At 30.2% G+C, this 17,486-nt stretch overlaps 1 non-coding gene across 1 annotated transcript; it reads left to right on the top strand.

Annotated features, from left to right (window-relative positions):
- The first annotated feature begins 10,912 nt into the window (after positions 1-10,912).
- On the top strand, positions 10,913-11,019 carry LOC114580656. Its single transcript, XR_003702161.1, has one exon. It is a non-coding gene; the product is annotated as a small nucleolar RNA R71 (small nucleolar RNA).
- The last annotated feature ends 6,467 nt before the right edge of the window (positions 11,020-17,486 follow it).

Genomic DNA, 17,486 nt, shown 5'->3' on the forward strand with positions numbered 1-17,486 from the left:
TTTCCAAAAATCAAAAAGAATATTGTCAAAAATAGGTGGTCATGTAATAGAATACACTTTTGTAGTATTATGATTAACAAAGCTAGCCATGGATCGAAATTCAAAATTTTTCAAAGACTCAATTTTATGATTCCCGCTCTTATACCACTTGAAAGTTCATTAGGGATGTTAAGCCCTTATGAACTAGCCCAAGCTAACCAAGAGGGGGGGGGGGGTGAATTGGTATTTTAAAAAACTTTCAATTAAAAAATACAAACTCAAACCAAACTAAAATTCAGCACAAAGAAATTTAAAGTGCAAAAAATAAATGCAAAAAAAGCAGTTGTGAAGAATACAAATATTTATAGTGGTTCGGTCAACTCGAGATATGTCCACTCACCGAAGGCACCCTCCTAGTATTGCACTAAAATCAGTGAATCTCCTTTTTCTCCCACAACAAGACGGAGAAGCCTTTACAAAACTTCCTTTCCTCCGACACTAGTGAGGTAGAGAACCTAACACCTTTTGCTTCCTCATGACGCAGGTAGAGAACCTTGATCTATTACTGAAGTGGACCTCTCTCGAACCTCTAAGAATAAGGGATGATGATCAGAGAAGATGACTTGGATCCTTTCTTGGAGCAACCTTTGTGAAACCCCTCATAAACTCCCCCTTGCAAGATCCTCTCTCTCTCTCTCTCCATTTCTCTCCCTCACATCTAGGCTCTCTTAAGTCAAGACAACAATAAATGATACTCTCTTGGTTAGAATAAGAGGTCTTATATAAAAGAGCTTCATAATAGCTCTTAATTGCAACAAATTGACTTTATCATTAAATTTCATCCTGGACGATCAGCGCAAATTTTGCTCAATCAGCCCGAAATGATTTGGGATGATTAGAAAATTTTTGTTCATATCATTCAAGCTGATAATATATCATCCTATACGATTAGTATAAATCAAAGAATATCATGTAGAACATCATCTTGAATGGGTGTCTGGATGATAAAAAATAATTTGATCATCCAGGTCGATCTCATAATTGTCACGAACTAATAGTTTAATTCAGCACATATCGTCCAGAGCATCACCTTGAATGGAACACCATCGATGTTTTATCTTCCAAGAATAACTAAGGTTTTTGAACTGATCATCTCGGCCAATCCTGAGATCATCTAGGATGCTATAATTGAGCAATCAAATCTTAATTGCTTTCTTTATTTACCATATTAATTTAGGCATAATTGAAGGACATCGTCCAGACTGATGTCTTGGATAATGAATAAAAATTAAAGATACCTAAATAAATCTGGCAACTGATTCTTTCTGATTAAAGCATATCATCCCGATCGATATGAATATCATCTAGGATGATGTGCTTGATGACATCTGTCTTAACTAGGATGCCCTAATTAGGGTTTCTATTTTTAACTGATCGTCCAGGCCGATTTATGGATCATCCCGGATGATGTCACCAAAAATAAAAAACTCTAAAACAGTCAAAAATAATTCCCCCAAGTGTGTGTGTGCAAGATTTCTTAGCATCAAGAACCAATTTATTTATAATTAACCCAGGAAAAGGTAAAAGATTATAAACTAACTCAGACCTAATCTACCCAATCTTGAGCTTGCTTGAGTTGCACTCGATCTTGTGGACCTAAAATATTAGTAGGCAAGGTAGTCGTAGAGAAGTAGAAGTATCAGAAATGTTTATTATTATCAAAATTAAAAGTCTTGAAATCAGATTCACAAGAGGAAAATTTGATCCAAAATTAGATGAATCATTTTTTTCTTGGATACTCTAGTATTGGAAAATCTTATAGAGTATTTAATAAAAGAACTTTGGTAATTGAGGAGACCACACATGTTGTACTTGATGAATTTAGAATTTTAGAGAGCCAAATTTGAAAGAGGATGAAATATAAAATAACTCCTAAAGGATTGAGAAAGTTAATTTGAAAGAAAATTTAGAATTAGAAAACCTGTTGCCTAGAGATTTAAGGTTTTCTAAAAATCATCCTAAGGAATTGATTTTAGGTGAACCTATTGAGGGCATTAGGATTAGGCGTGGACTAAGCAAAGAAGTCAATCATTATGCTTTTATTTCAATGATAAAACCCATAAATATAAATCAAGCACTATTGGTTGAATTTTGGATTTTGGCAATGCAAGAAGAATTAAACTAATTTGTGAGAAATGATGTTTGAGAATTGATTGCAAGGCCAAAAGATTAAAGTGTAGTTGGAACTAAGTTGATATTCAAAAACAAATGAACGACTTAAGAGTTGTTGTAAAAAATAAGGCTATATTGGTGGCTAAGGGGTACAATCAGATTGAAAAGATTAATTTTAAGGAGATCTTTGCCCCTGTAGCGAGACTTGAAGAAATTAAGGTTTGGTTAGCCTTTGCTTGTTTTAGAGGATTCAAATTATTTCAAATGGATGTTAAAAGTGTCTTTTTAAATGGGGTGATTCAAGAGGATGTTTATATTAAACAACCTTCAGGTTTTAAAAATTCAAAATACCTAAATAATGTTTTTAAATTAAAAAAGGCATTGTATGGATTAAAACGGGCATCTAGGGCTTGGTATGAGAGGTTAAGCACTTTCCCACTTGAGAGATCTTTTAAAAAAGGAAGTGTGGACACCACTCTCTTTTTAAAGAAATTGGGAGATGATATACTCATTATACAAATTTATGTTGATGATATCATCTTTGGATCTACAAATAAAATTCTTTGCGCATTTTTTTTTTTTAAAATGAGTAGTGAATTTGAGATGAGTTTAATGTGAGATCTTAGTTACTTTCAAGTTTTAGCATTAAGAAAATTGAGGAAGGAATATTTTTTAATCAGTCGAAGTATGTTAAAAACATCCTCAAAAAGTATAAAATGGATAATGCTAAACCTATTAGTACACCCATGAGTTTCTCAGTTCAGTTGGATAAGGACCCAAAAAAAAATCTGTTGATCAAAAGAAATTTAAGGGAATAATTAGATCTTTTCTTTACTTGACTGCTAACAGACCCGATATTATGATCAGTGTTTGTTTGTGTGCTAGATTTCAACCAGATCCAAAATAATCATATTTCACAAAGTAATAAGCATTTTAAAATATTTCTTGGGAACTCAAAACTTAGGAATTTGATATCCTAAGTTTAGCTCTTCATTTGAAATAATTAGATATTCAGATTCAGACTTTATAGGTTGTAGGATTGATAAAAAGAGTACTTCTAGAACTTATCAATTTATAGGATATTCTTTAGTTTCTTGGTCCAGTAGGAAATAGAATTTCATAGCCGTTTCTACTGTTGAAGCTGAATACATTGCCTTAGGAAGTTGTGTGGAATAAGTTCTTTGGTTGAAATAATAATTGATTGACTTAGGATTTATAATAGCACAATTCTAATTTATTGTGATAACATTAGTGCTATTTGCATTTCAAAAAATCCTATTCAACATTCTAGAATAAAAAATATAGACATAAGACATTAATTCATAAGGGATCATGTATCCAAAGGAGAAATTGAATTGAGCCATGTTTTTACTGAAAATCATTTATTACAAAGATTTTTATTTGTAGATCTAAATAAGGTATCATCAATATATATTTGAATAATGAGTATATCATCTCTTGTCCTTTTCAAAAAGAGAGTGGTGTTCACACTTCCTTTAATAAATGTTCTCTATAATAAAAAAGTGCTTAATCTCTCATACCAAGCCCTTGGTGTCTATTTTAGTCTATATAATGTCTTTTTTAATTTAAACACATGATTAGGGAATTTAGAATTTTCAAAACCTAGAGGTTGCTTAATATAAACATCCTCTTATATCACCCCATTCAAAAAGGCACTCTTAACATCCATCTATTATAATTTTAAACCTTTAAAACAGGTAAATGCTAACAAAATCCTAATTTCTTTAAGTTTAGCTACAGGAGCAAATGTTTCTTCAAAATCAATCACTTCTATTTGATTATACCCCTTAGCCACAAATTTTACCTTATTTGTAATCACAACTCCTAAATCATTCATTTTATTTTTAAACACCCATTTAGTTCCAACAACACTTTCATCTTTAGACCTTTTAATCAATTCCTAAACATCTTTTCTTACAAATTTATTTAATTATTCCTACATAGTCAAAATCTTAAATTCATCCAAAAGTGCTTAATTTATATTAATGGGTTCAATCATTGAAATAAAGGCAGAATGATTTATCTCTTTAATAAGTCCATACCTAGACTTAATACCCTTACTATGTTCACTTAAAATCAATTCCTTAGGGAGATTCTTAGAAAATCACCATTCTCTAGGCAAAGAGTTTTCTAATCAATCCTTCTCTTCCAAATTTGTCTTTTCAATTCCTTGGGAGATATTTTTGATATGATACTCTTCCAACTTTAGTTCTTTCAAAGTATCAGATTCATCAAACATAACATGTGTGATCTCCTCTACTACCAAAATTCTCTTATTAAAAACTCTATACAACTTTCCAATACTAGAATATCCAAGAAAATTTTTTTTATTAAATTTTCCTAAAGGAGTTTTGTCATTATTACGAATGAACACCTTACATCCAAAAATATGCAAATGTCATAATTTTTTTATTCTCCCTTTATGAAGTTCATAGTGTGTCTTATTCAATTTTGATCTAATGTTCACCTTATTCTAAACATAATAAGTTGTACTGACCGCTTCAGCCCAAAAATATTTTGGAAGTGATTCTTCTTCCAACATGGCTCTAGTGACTTTAATTAATATTATGTTCTTTCTTTTTACTATCCCATTCTATTGAGGGGTTCTAGGTGCTAAAAAATTATAATAAATTCCTTTTTTCTTTATAAAATTTTTTAAAATTTTCATTTTCAAACTCAACTCTATGATCACTTTGAATTGATAAAATATCGCATCCTAATTTCCTTTGAATCCAAGTGAAAAATTTCTGAATTCCTCAAATGATTCACTCTTATGAAATAAAAATTTATTCTAAGTGAATCTTGAAAAATTATCAACTATCAAAAATCTAAACACTTTACCTCTTAGACTTACAGTGCTAACTAGTCTAAAAATATTCATGTGAATGATTTCTAATAGTTTTCTAGTTCTAAGATTCTTAATGGAATGAAAGGATGATTTCGCCTATTTTCCTGATTAGCATACATCACATAGGTGATCTTTAGTAAAGTATAGTTTGGGTAACCAGTTTTTTTTGGGTAATTTTACTAAGATTTTTCATGCTAGTGTGATAAAGTTTTCTATGTCGTAACAATGATTAATCAATAATTATTTTAATATAAAAGGCATTAGAAGATTTAATACAATTCAAATCAAGTATGTACATATTATTTACCCTAAGTCTATGCAAAATATCAATTCTATTTTAGCTTATTATGTAGCTAATGGGAAACATTTTTATACTATAACCCTTATAACATAGTTGAATAATACTTAACGAGGTTTTCTTTAAGACTTCTACTAATAAAACATTCTCAATGAAAAATTTATTTAGATTTCCAATCATACATGTACCTACCACTTTTTTAGTGGTACTATCTCTACGTGTAAACTTTCCTCCATTTTTGGCTTCCAGTGATATGAATTGTGTCGTATCTCTAGTCATATGCTTCAAACATCTACTGTCTAGGTACCAAATGCTCTCACAAGGTCTTGAATGAGAGAATTTCTACAAGATAATCAAAAATTAGTATTATGAACCAAAATAAGTTTGGGTTCTCCTCTTAGAAAAAATAATCTAGATGCATGTTTGATATAATTTATTTTATGCATCATAGGTCTCCATACTAAATGAGTTTTATTATAAAAAGTACAAGTGTGTAAGATATTCCCAATTAAACTTCAAGAAAAACATTTTACTCTAGGAAAAGGATTTATCAATCTACGTGTATTAAATTATCTTTTCTTGAGTTTTAAAATTTTAGGTTTCAAGTCAGGATTAGAAAGATCTTCTAGTGTTGGGTGTATCCTATTTTCCTCAAGAGCTTTTATTTTCTCTCTAAATTATGAGTTAGCACTTTTTAAAACAATATTGTAAACTTTCAAATAGTGCTCTCTAATATTAGATTCATCCATAAATGTTTTAAAATCATTTTCAAGTTCAATGTGAAATAATTTTAATAATTCACGTTGTTTGTTCAATTCATCAAACTCATCTAATAATTTCATGTGGTTGCTATCAATTAGTGTGTAATCTTTCTTAAGGATTTCATGATCTTTTTGTATTATAAGAATTCTATGTTCATCCTAGCATGCATCTTTTTGAGTTTTCTATAGATAGTATGAATTTTCTAAGAAACATCAAATAACTTTTCATATGTTAAATCACATACCTCTTCTTGATCTAACTAAACAAGCTTGTCAGTCATTAAGCACAAATTGGTGGCTTCCTCCTCTCCTTCTAATTTTGAGGAATCTGAAGATGAATCCACCCAAAATACTCTTTGCAATCTCTTCTTAGCCTTTCTTACATTATTTTTCTCCTTGACCTTCTCCTTGCTAGGATTAGCTTTAAGGTTAAGGCATTCATATTTGATGTGTCCAAGCTTCTTGCATTCATAATATTACATCATTAGAATTCTTAATATTTTTATGAAACTTATCCTTATTTCACTACTGATGTCTCCTTTGCTTCCTTTTAAGAAAACTTTTGAATTATCTTATCATCAAGGTAATGTCATCTTCATCCTCAGGTTGAGACTGATCACTCTCCGATTCATCCACTTTTAATGCTATATTTTTCTCCTTCCACTTCTCACCTTCATCAATCTATATTTGAGTCACTCCTTACTCGTAAGCAATTAGTGATCCAAGAATATTGTCAATAAAATAAACATTCAAGTCTTTTGGCTTCATTATAGCAATTATCATTGCATCATATGTAGTTGGCAAATAATGAAGAATCTTATTTACTTTCTCAGCATTCGTTAGTTCCCTACCTAAAACATTTAATGAGGTGACTATTTATGTGAAATGAGTATATGTGTCGGTGATTGATTCATTTGGTTTCATATGAAATAGTTCATAATCATGTAGCAAAATATTCAATCTAGATTATTTAACCTCATTAGTCTCGTCATATGTGATATAAAGTCTATCCCAAATTATTTTTCCAGTTCTATAGGTAGAGAAATGCATATAACCATCTATAACTCTAGTTGGCCTAGTGCATCCTTCTTGTACTAAAATCCACATGCGATAGTCAAGTGACTGAAGAAAAGTATACATACATGTTTTCTAAAATTTAAAAGGGATGTTATCAAATAAAGGTGATCGAGTGATCGAATAAATTTCAGGTGTGTTATAATTTTTAAAAGTAGCCATGATCATTTTTAACAAGTTATCTAAACCTTAATTTTGAAAAGTAGGCTCTGATACCTCTTAAAAATTCGTATAAGTTGTTAGACCTATTACAATTGTCCAAATGCTAATAAGAGGGGGTAAATTGATAATTTAAAAAAAAACTCTTGGTAAATTATAAAAAAACTAATTTATAATTTTAATACAATTTGATTTTTTTTTGAAATAAACTTTTCTACCTCAAAATAAAAGTGTAAAAAAATAAAAAAGTGGTAAAAATAAAAAATAAAAGAACATAAAATTTTATAGTGGTTTGGTCCAACTAGACCGACGTCCACTCCCTGAAGACTCCTTTAGGTATTGCACTATACCAAAGTAACTCTCTTTTTTCTCCCACAATAAGGCGGAGAAGCCCTTATAATTTACCTCTCTTCCACCAATCCCTAGTGTGACAAAGAACTATCATCCTTTCACATCCTCCTGGTGTCAGTAGAGAATCATCATCCTTTCACACCTGACTGGTGTCAACAGAGTATCGCCATCCTTTCACACCCTCTTGGTTTTGGCAGAGAATTGAATCTTCTCTAAAGATCTTCTCTCAAGCATCTTTAAAGAAGTAAGGAATAGATTTGACAAACTTACAAAGAGATCCTTACTTTTAGGCAACCTTGTGAACCCTTCACAAATTCTCTTTGCAAGATCACTCTATCCACACTCTCAAACACTCTCTCAAAGCACTCTCATTCTTGCTCTCAAAGAAAATATGAAGAAACATACTTGACAGTTAATTTTTTAGGACCTTATATATAAAAGACACAAAAAATAGTCTAGAAAACTAAAAATTTCAATTTGGTCGTCTATAATCGTACAGTATGATCGCACATCGTACATACAATTAGTTCAAAAATTCCTTGTACGATAATATATGAACTAGTTTTGCACTCTCGCATTTGTATGTACAAACTGTCATCGTATAGTATGATCAGTTCAAAATTAAAGTAGATCATCTGGTATGATTCTATACGATTTAATTTCATACTATAGATAACATGCTATATGAACCCCATATTATAAAGTATGATCTATTTTAACCAAATCATGCTTCATTCGGTATGAAAATGGGTGAGTCTATTTCATACTCTAGAAGTCATCTTTATGAACCTAAGATCATACAGTATGATTAGTTCAAAAAATTGACCTGTTCGTATGGATAAAATGGAGGACACCCAATTTGTTCTCTGGACATCATCTGTATGAACATATGATCGTACAATACGATCAATTTAGAAAAATTTTAAGTTTGTTATGGACAAATTGGTACATGTCCATTTCTACTCTGGACATCATCTGTACGAATATAACTTTATATAGTATGAGCAGGACTTAGAACATTTTCTAGGCATGATTTGATTAACTATGTTTTGGAGGAACACTCAGGACAAATCATCCCTTATGAACCTAATATCATACAATATGATTAGTTTAAAAAAAAAATTTACTCCCCTAGTATGTGTGTGCATAGTTACCCAATAACAATTACACTCTATCAGACTCAAGAAAAATATAAAATGTACAAACTCCAATTACAATAAACCCTAATCTAATATGTCTTGAAGCCTTCAGCAGTCTGTAGTATTATTTTCCTAAAACATTAATATACACAAACAACTAAAGTAATATTTCCAATATATGTTAGGAGAAACAATAATCAATACAATAAGATTTTAGAATCATAAAAAACACACATGATATAAAAACATAGTTATGAAAACTAAGTTGCAACCAAATAAAATGATTTTACTAGAAATTTAACATATAAAATATAACATTTTTACACTAATCAATTATTGGGGTGATATTTGACTTCACTTATACTCTTGTACTTTCTCTTATATGCTAGCAATAAAATCTAGTTAATTTTATTTTATTTTTATGGCTAGCTAATTTTCTAATTTTGGGCTAATGATGTGAATGCTTTGCTAGTACTAATATACACTCATGTCTTTGAATGAATAATATTTATTTATAATAACTCCCATTTTTAATTAAATTCATATGATGAACATGTGTCTAGTTAAAATTCAATGTGATATATTGCCTTGATAGAAGAATATTAGAATGATTAGGAGTGTTAGAATGAAACTATTGTGTGTCTAGATATATGATATTTAGAGTTTTTGGTTTGATGAAGATATAATAATTGTAGGATGGTCACAAACCTTCCTTTACATCTCTACAAGCTTGACAGAGATATAGCAATGCATATGCTCTGCTTCACTTAAAAAATAAAAGAGTCTACTTAGGAAAACTTAGGTAATTCATATTTATTAGTCCAAAACTTTTAATTATCTTGTATCTTATCTTTTCTTTTACATTCTCCAGCAAAGAAGGAATCTCAATCCTTATTTTCATTAAGTAGGATAAACATTGTAATTATAGTAGGAATTACTTGCTCATTTGCACGTTAACAGAAGGATTGACACTCTCTCAATCACTTTATTACTTGATCGATCAGCATACTTATATATTTAGTAGGCATTGCTTATCAAAGAATATGTAAACATATTTCAACCTAGAGTATAAAAATTATTCATGCTTTCAATGTAGCACTATACATCACTGGCCTAATTTATTTTTTATATTTGGAATAGTGTGGCTTAACTTTGAATTTGGGTCCCTATATGCAACACTAAACCTTCTAATAATGGCTTATTATCCTTATATTGATTATTATAATTAAAAATTGAAGGACACCTAGGCATATGGATTTTAAAATTAGGTTGAGAGTAGTTCTAGTTCTATATATTTTTTGTTAGTTATTTTCCAATTATTATTCCTTGTTTGATTTTTATTCCAATTAAATTGGGGTGATTTCTTTAACTAGGATTATAAGTGTTAGAATAAGAGTTATTATTTATGTTATTAAATTTATTTTTTTCTAGGGAAACCTTAGAGGGGCCTACTTGTTAATATAGGAAAATAAGTACAAAGTCCTTAAAGGGACCTCAACATCAATCCAAATTCTAGAGATGCCAAGAGAAACACATAATCTAATCCCATGAAGAATAGCTAAAAACTCAGCAAAATTAATAGAACAATTATGTAAGTGGCCTACAAAATCCATTATGATATTCCCATAACCATCCCTAAAAATGTCACCATAATTGAAACTAGAACCTTTGACAGCACCATCCACATTAATCTTCTAGGAATTATTAGGAGGTTTCATCCAGTAAGCAATCCTAGGTTTAGAAGATCTTCATTTAAATATTCTACTCCTAATTAATTAGGGTTATTTATGGGGTCCAAGAAAATTTTCATCAACTATCATAGGTACTCCCTAAGTTGAAAGGACCACTAGGTTGTCTATTATTTTAGAAATGGAAATTACTTGATAAGCCAAGATAAATATAGCATCAGTTTCACACACACTAGAAAATTTAACTAGGGATAACTCTATCAAAAGGCCTTTGAAACTTATTATTGGTCATATCCTTGATTAAAGTATAAGCTTCATTAAAGGGTTTAAACATTAATGAACCTCTAGCAGTAGTATGCATAATTTCCCTAAGAGAGCCTACTAATCAATTATATAAGGGTTGAATTATCAACCAATCTGGTAATGCATTATGTGGACATTTCTTAAGTAATTCTTTTAACCTTTCTCGTGTCTTATAAATAGGTTCCTCATCAAATTGGGTAAAGGATGTAATTTCATTTCTAAGTTTGGCTATTTTAGATGAAGGAAAATATTTTTTCTAAAAACATATAGGTAATATAATTCCAGGTAGTAAAAGTGCCCAAGGGTAAGGAATTATTTCAAACTTTTGTTTTATCTCTTAAAGAAAAAGGGAACAACATAAGTCTAATGGCATCATTAGAGACTCCCTTGTACTTAAAGGGTGTACAAATTTTCTAAGAATCTTATAATATGTAGGTTTGGATCCTCTACAAGAATCCTCACAAAAAAAAGTTTTCCACCATTAGGATATTTACATGTTTAAGTTAAAAACTATTTGCTTAATTATTGGGTGAGTTAATACTTTGGTCTATGCCATCTACTGGTGGATTAGTATAATCTCTTAAGGGTCTAGCTTGATCATTCTCATACACTAGGTTTTATGTTTCTGCTTTATTTTTATATTTCTTTTTTTTTTTATGTTTGGGAGTGCTTTTTTTTTTTAATTTCATGTTCAAATAAGAGTTCTTCTAATTAGTTTTTACTATGCATGCAATAACAACAATAATAGGAAAATAAAATCTATTACACTATTTAACAAGTAAACATAGTGATCAATACAAGTTCAAATAGTAAATTACACTAAAAATAATAAATAACAAGAATAAATTTTATCCACTTCAACTTTTAGTACAACAAAATAGACAAGCTTACAAAAAAAATAAATTGATAATAAACTTAAATAACAATAAATCAACAAATCTTTTGTAATGTAAAGAGGTAACATTTCTAGTGAATAAAGAGGTAATATTTCTAGAACCTTTATAATGGCACCAAAAACTTAAAAGAATTTTTCATACTACACCCTACACTTATAGGCTATAATGGTTGTGATGCAAGTGCACATGTCATGTAATGTAATTTAAGATAAGTTTAATATCTCTCCTATGATGATTATATTGATTTTTAAATTTACTTTATTAATGCTTCTACAGATTGCTAAATTTATCTTGCCATAAGAATTAAAGGGGTCTGCTATTGAAAGTAAGCAATTGAAAATGTCTAGGTGAAAATGTTATGATAAAACACCTTAAACTTATGATAGATAAGAATTTATGTGTACATATGTTTATCTACCTCTTCTCTGTCAAGTTTTTTGAAGTTTCTATCAAAAATCTCATTCATTACAGTGATATTATTCGCTCAATAATTCCAAAGAATTATCTAGCATATGTCTATACATGGAAGAACTCTATTCTAATTTCCCTAATCAATTCAATTGCATCTATGTGGAGGAGATAGATCACACTTGGTTATAAATTTGAGCAAGGCCTGTACATAAATTAAATGAAGAATAGAGTGACTAGAAATAATATTAAAATATTTAAAAGCACTGAAAACTAATCTATATAAACCTATATTATGTTAATATCATAACCCAAAAAATGGTTTATCATGAAATTACAAATTTTAAACAAAATAAACTTCATTACTAAGATAAAAATAAATAAAATATTAAAGTTTAAAGGATAGATAGAACTAGATGTCTCCTACAATAGAAGATACACTCACTCCTTATCCTCTAATCCCTCACTCCTATACTCTTACACAAATTCACTCCCTAGTAGACCATACTAAGTATAAATGATAAAATGGCCACCCCTACTCAATAATTTAATAATATTATTTATAAATGAAACCAATAATTGACTCTAACACTATAGCACTAAGAGTGGTAGAGTTTTTGTGCTTATGAAATGAACAAACACTATAGTGCTAATAAAGTATTTTATGGTGACACTCTAATTGAATTAATGTGTTCTTCTTGAGTATAACTGAGCAAACTAATCTTCTATTATACCATCAAATTGAGCATTACAGAACTTTGGATGGCATTATAGTGTTGTGGTGTTTTAAATAGTGATGCTTAGACAATGTTGTAGCAAGTTAGACTTCTTGGTATGGCATCTTGCTCTCTATTTTTAATAATATATTAAGGCTTTAAATTCATTTCTTCAGTTTTTACACCTTTAATTTGATTGTTCCTACACAAAATCATAAAGTGATGCATATTTAATGCAAAATAAGGTAGCTTAAATCATAAAAAAATTTAACTAACAACTCCCATTATAATGGATTAGTTGAAAGGAAAAATATGACCTTATTTGAGGCTATTATGTAAGTTCTAAATGAATATAGTTTATAAAAATATTTTATGGCAAAGTAGTGAATATAATATGTTATATATTAAATATCAACTTTTAAATGGTAGATTACTAAACCTCTCTCATTTGTATGTTTTTTGGTATAGATGTTTTGTATTACATAATGGAAAATCTCAATTAGGAAAATTTGATACCAAGGTAGATGAGGTAGTCTTTCTAGTTTATTCTTTCATAGGAAAGGCATGTAGAGTGTTTAATAAGAAGACACTAGTTATAGTAGAGTCGACCTATGTTACATTTGATGAGTCATATAAGAAAGATAGAACAAGAATAGGGCATTATTCCTAGAGTTTTAAAAAATAGGATTAGAAGGTTGATAGGAAAATCAAGTGCCACTTCCAAAAGAATGGAAATAGACTTCAAGTCATCCCAAGGACCTAATCATAGAAGATCCTTCTTCAAGTGTTAGTACTAGATATGAAATTTGAAAGGAGATTATCCGCATCATATTTATTTCTTGGTTAGAGCCTACTAGTGTAGATGAAGTATTGAATGAAGAGTGCTGGATTACAACTATGTAAGTGGAATTGAATCAATTCACAAGAAATTATGTGTGGGAGATACTGCAAAGGCCATCTGATTAGTTTGTGATAGGAACTAAATGGGTGTTTAAGAATAAATTGAATGGATCTAGATTAGTAGTAAGAAACAAAGCAAGATTGGTTGCTAAAGGATATAATCAAATAAAAGATATAGACTTTAAGGAAACCTTTGCCCCAATTCCTAGGTCAGAGGCCATAAGGGTATTAGCCTTTGCATTCTTTAGTGGTTTCAAAATATACCAAATGCATATCATAAGATAATTTTTTAATGGAGTACTAAAGGAAGATGTTTATGTAGTGCAACCACTAGGGTTTGAGAGTACATATTTTCCAAATCATGTTTACATACACAAGAAGACACTCCAAATATTGAAATAAGCACCTAGAGTGCAGTAAGATAGCCTTAGTATATTCATGCTAGATAAGTCATTTATTAAAGGGATAATAAACGCCTTTCTATTCATCAGAAAAATTGGAGAATATTTTTTAATGTCCAACTTATGTAGGTGATTTTAGTTTTGGGTCAACAACCAACAATTTGTGTGAAGAATTTTCCTCAACACTGAAAATAAATTCAAAATGAGTATAATGGTAGAGCTGACTTATTTCTTAGGATTTAAATAAAAGAAAGATAGAACCTTCCTTTGCCGGACTAAATATATAAAAGAATACATTAATAAATTTTATATGGAATAGTTTAAGAGTATAAATACCCACATGAGCCCTACTACTTAGCAAAACAAGGATCTCAATGGCAAGCCCATTAACAAAAAGAAGTATAGGGGGTGATAGATTATTATTATAAATGACACCAACAAACTTGATATAATGTTTATTGTGTATTTATGTGTTAGGTTTCAAGTTGATCCTAAGAAAACTCATTTAAGTACAGTAAAAAATAATGTTATGATATCTTATAGGATCACTTAGTTTAGGCAATATGTATCCAAAAATAGCATGGATTTTTAACTTGTAGGATGCTCTCAAATTTAGATTTTGTAGGATACAAAGTAGATAAAAAAACACATCAAGAATTCATCAATTTATTAGACATTCTTTAGTTTTTTTGGTCTAGCAAAAATTAAACTTAATGGCCTTATCCACTGTAGAAGTAGAATATATAGTTGTAGTAAGTTGTGTTGTCCAAGTCCTATGGATGAAGTAATAAATTCTTGGTTTTGGCTTTCACGTGGACACCATTCCTATCATATGTAATGACACTAATAAAATATTCATCACAAAGAACATATTTCAATATTCACCTACTAAGCTTATTGATGATAGACACCATTTCACTAGGGGTTATTTACTTAAGAAAGATACATAAGTGCAATTTATTGACATCAAGAATCAATTAGCAGATATATTAACAGAACTACTTCACTATGAGAAGACTAGAACACAAGGTTAGGAGTAATTAATTTGAGGTTATAAATCTTTAGGACTGATTATATTAGTGTTTTTGTTATGTGTTTTTTTTTTAATGTTTGTCTTTTTATTTCTATCTATGGTATAATGGATATTGTTTATTGTTGTTACTTACATTTACATTAATTTGAAAGGGTATGGTCATTAGAACACCACAAAAATTCCCTTCTCTTTGTACTCTATGGCACACAATCATATTATATAATACATGTAGGCTTACATAATTCCCTAGGCATAGTAATTATAATATGAATTACTTAGGATTATCCATAGTGGTTAATTGTAATGCATGATATTGTTGTTCGTACTATATAATGCACTTAGGACTATGTAATTGAAGGTAATTATTATTAAATTAACTCTTTTATATAAAGTTTAAAAAAGTTTTCATACTCTATAAATTGACTAGTCAAAGGCAGTTATGAATAAGAATCAGATTGACAAAAAATAATGTAAATTATCCTATACAATCTTGATTGTACTGAAAAATTTGACATAGTCTATCCTATGGCAGTCGATGGGATAAATTGGATTCTTATAATCATATGATATGATCAAATAGTGTCTACAAGTAGGGATCCATTTATGCATTTTAATTCACACTTTTTGTAATTCTTACTCCGATAAAAAAATAACTTCTTGATGTTAATCAAAAGAGGTTGCTATGTTGTTAGCTCCCTATCCCAAAGTGATGCTTGATTTATCTGTGATGAAGATGCTAAAGCATATAGAAGATAGCAAGAAGCATCAATCACTAAATTAACATTTTAAATTAAGAGTAAATAAACTTTCAGTCTATATACTATTCATAATCACCATGTTGGTCTCCAAAAGGGATACTCATGGGGATCATAATACAAATGGTGTGATCACACTATCCTAAGCGATAAAATGCTCATAACCCTATACACTATATATAAGCAGGCTAATGGAAGAGTAAAATAAAACATATAAATGATTACATATGAAAAATAGTAGCTTTCACCTAATCTCAATTTATAATGATATTTATGATTTAAGAGTCCAAGATTTCTCCCATTTGACTCATTAGGTTGAGTGAGATTTATTTGATATGGGTGTCAGTTTCCCATGGGTGTAAGCTCCCCCTCACAAGATTCTCTCTCTCTCTCTCTCTCTCTCTCTCCCTCTCTCTCTCTCCTTTAGGTTTTCTCAGGTCAAGACAACAGCCAAAGATCACTTAAAAACATTAAACAAGAGCTCTTAAATAGAAGAGCTTCAAAGGAGCTCAATAATTGCAAGTTGCCGACTTTATCGTCCAGGACGATAAACTTATCGTCATGTACGATCAGTTCCAATCACAGACGATCGGCCAGAGCATCGCCCTGAAGATGATCTGGATGATTGAAAATTGGCTTGATCGTCCAGCCGATCTCACGATCGTCCCGACCAAATAGTTCAAATTAGAGAAAAATCATCCAGAACATCGCCCTAAATTTGAGATGGCCGATAGTTATCATCCAAGAGTAACAAAGGGTTTTTGACTAGATCATCCTGGCCGATCCTAAGATCGTCCGGGACGATGTGATCGTATCAAACAGCCTTAATTACTTCCTTGATTCATAGATCAATTTAGGCATAATTATGCAATATCATCCAGGACGATCTCATGATCGTCCTGGCCAATTTCCAAAAATACAGAATACCTAAATTTATCATGGCAGTTATTTATTTCTATTTTGAGCATATCATCCTGTCCGATAAATATATCATCCAGAACGATCACTTAATTACAACTGCCTTAACAAAGAAATCCTGATTAGAACTACTGTTTTGAACTCGATTGTCCAGGCTGATATAAATATCGTCCGAGATGATGTGAGTAAAAACACAAATTCTAAATCTCTTAAATGTGTGTGTACAGGGTTACTTAACATCAGTCACTTCAAACATTTACAATTGACTGAAGAAAGGAAAAAAAATTACAGACTGACTCAACCCTAATCTACCTAGTCTTGAGCTGATTTTGATTTCCGTGCTGATTCTAATTTCCGCTCGATCTTTGAGTCCTGAAAAAGTCAGTAGAGAAAAGGCAGTCATATTGTTTCCTATCATCAAAACCATAATTCATGAAATTAAATCTGCAACAATCTCCCCCTTTTTGATGATGGCAAACACTCCGATGATTATTTCAAAAATAGTAGTATAAAATAAAAATTCAGAATAAAAGTTCAAACACACAACCCTACTAACATGCAACCATACTACTCCCCCTTTTGACATCTCAAAAAGGAGGAGAAAAGCAAGAAACAAAGTAATTTTCTTTTAATAACCAAGGCATGAACAAGATGAAGTATTCTATG

This window comes from Dendrobium catenatum, unplaced genomic scaffold (genome assembly GCF_001605985.2).
Source record: "Dendrobium catenatum unplaced genomic scaffold, ASM160598v2 fragScaff_scaffold_1163, whole genome shotgun sequence".
Classification (NCBI taxonomy): Eukaryota; Viridiplantae; Streptophyta; class Magnoliopsida; order Asparagales; family Orchidaceae; genus Dendrobium; species Dendrobium catenatum.